General features: G+C 33.3%; 1 protein-coding gene across 1 annotated transcript in view; it reads left to right on the top strand.

Moving 5' to 3' along the window:
* Window positions 1-1,593, top strand: part of LOC119581177 (serine-rich adhesin for platelets-like) — a 53,211-nt gene extending 51,618 nt beyond the window's left edge. The window contains exon 8 of the mRNA XM_037929570.1: window positions 1-1,593. This exon is cut by the window's left edge and continues 354 nt beyond it. The gene's annotated coding sequence lies outside the window, so the exon portion shown is untranslated.
* The last annotated feature ends 907 nt before the right edge of the window (window positions 1,594-2,500 follow it).

The following is a 2,500-nucleotide window of genomic DNA, read 5'->3' as shown; positions in this document are numbered from 1 at the left end:
ACGTCGGTCATTATGTGGTGATTGATACCTCTCGATGACGTTCAAGTTTAGTGTTGATTGGTTAAGACCTATGAATGACGTCATAGTTTCCCGTGTTGATTGGTTAATATCTGTCGATGACGTAATAGTCTTTCGTCTTGATTGGTTGATATTCATAGAGGACGTCAATGTTTTTCGTGATTATTAATACGTTTGAATGATGCCAGTGTTTATTTTTTCGCGGTATTGATTGATACCTTTCGATTACGTCACTTTTTTCGTGTCATTGATACCTTTCGATGGTGCCAGTGTTTATCGTTGGTCGTAATTATTGATACCTTCCTGGTATGTGCGCCAGAGAGGGTCAGTGTGTGACGGAAACGGGCATTAGAGAAGTCGCTGTTGTAAAGTTGAAGCCCCGTTCCTCCCCTTTGCCGGTCTGACTCTTTTAATCTTCCGCTGAAATATAATCTTTCAGTTTTTTTCCCTTCTCCTCCTCGTTCCTCCTCCCTTTTTGTCTTTTTAGATTCTCAGGGCTTCCTTCCTCATTTCATGGATATTTAAAAATAATCCTTTCTTTTTTTATTTTGTTTCTAAATTTCGAGAGTCAAAGGCGGGTAACTAGAGGGGCGTGTTGGGCTCGGTTCCTTTTCAACAGCGACTCCTCGACCCTTTAATATAATGAATACTGTGTATAACGTATGATTAATGTACTATATAGTAGACATATCTACTCGTGTGTTATTTTAAAACGATGGAAGTGATGATTTTAACATCATGCTGTAGCATATTTTGATGACAGTAGAGGAATTTGTTAATCGCTGATCGGTAAAGATCCAAATTTGATTAACTTTTGTTTCTTCTAAATCAAATTAAGGGCATTATAATTTCTGATTTGATTTGTAAAAAAAAATAAGTTGTATGATATTACTACTCCCCCCCCCCTCCGTTTTATATACGTTGTAATGTGAAAGTCTGGAGACCCTGTTTATATCTGTGATGTGTGTTTATGATATGCAATTGTGTGTGAAACGGAGATAGAACTTAGTTTCTTTTATGTATATATATGTAATGATACAAAATAATGATTCTGGACTCGCTCTCTTCAAACAAAACAAAAATCAAAAGAGAAAAAAAAAATAAGAAAAAGAAAATGCACACAAAGTTACCACTCCAGTGCATCGTACTTTTATTAGCATGAAGTATGAGAGCTGGATTTTGCACAATGCTATGTAAAAAAACAGCCAAGCAAAATGCCAATTCCATGTTAGTTGAACTTGCTACTCAAATATCTCTCAGAAACTTAACAGCTGAAGTATAAATAAGCGTTGCTATCAAATTAGATACGTTTATTTTTTTCAACGTTTCTAGAATGAAAGGCTCTTGTGAAATAAAAATCCCTAACAATTTCTTCAAACCTAGCCGTCACTAGTTTTGCCTGAATTAAGAACATTATGGTAGTACAGGTAATAATGAGATTACTGTACTTTGAGGTATCGATACAGATACTAATGAAAGTCTCACCTGTATTTTGAATGGTGTAGTTCCCACAGGTAAACGTGATGGTCTTCTGTAATGCCATATTGTAGTTACCTGATTAAAGTGTAGATGTGTTATTATGTGTTAATATCCTACTTTACGAATTACGGTCGAAGCATGGCACATTTAAAACAAAAACTAGGCAAGGCAATAAATAGTAGACAAGATAAAATATGTTGTATCTATTATATTGATTATAAAGATGGTGGTAAATGATGCAACGATAATTCTATTGCTAACAATAATCATGACAAAATGACAATGTTGATTATAGTCTCTACGCAGATAATATTATTATCAGCAATAATGATAACAATAATATAGATAATAATGATACTAATAATAAACAAAAAATAACAAAGAGATAAGAATGTCTGTCATAGAATTAACTGCATTTAACAATTAACTGACATGTTCCACTACTGCCTGTTAGTGACATCGTAAAAAGGTTACGCCACTTCATAATTTTACAATCAACTATAACGTGTCCAATTTCAGGAAATACGAAACTGGCAGCGTCCCTCCTTCATTCGTAAATATTGGCCGTTCTACTATTTTCTGTTTTTTCCTCTCTCTTTCTGCGTTATTTCCATTCTAAATTGTATCTGTTCTCTCTTCCTACTTTTCTGAGAGTGAACATTTTTTAAGCATTATTATTATCTTAATCCTCTCTGCCTTGCGATTTATTAACTTCAGGGCTTACTGCTTTGTAACCTTGTAACCTCTTTTTACATATATTTCCGATAATATGCTTATCTACACTGTATACATTCATACTTATATATACATATATATATATATATATATATATATATATATATATATATATATATATATATATATATATATATATATGGGAGAAAACTCACAATGCACAAACGAGATTTACTTAAACGTGAGACAGAACGTTTCGAAATTTTCCTAGATCTCATCATCCACATCTGAAGATGAAATACCTGTTTCGAGTCTGATGTCTCACTTT

The sequence above is a fragment of the Penaeus monodon genome, chromosome 14 (genome assembly GCF_015228065.2).
Source record: "Penaeus monodon isolate SGIC_2016 chromosome 14, NSTDA_Pmon_1, whole genome shotgun sequence".
Taxonomy (NCBI): Eukaryota; Metazoa; Arthropoda; class Malacostraca; order Decapoda; family Penaeidae; genus Penaeus; species Penaeus monodon.
The sequence above is the reverse complement of the archived record's forward strand: the minus strand, read 5'-3'. Positions and strand labels throughout refer to the sequence as shown.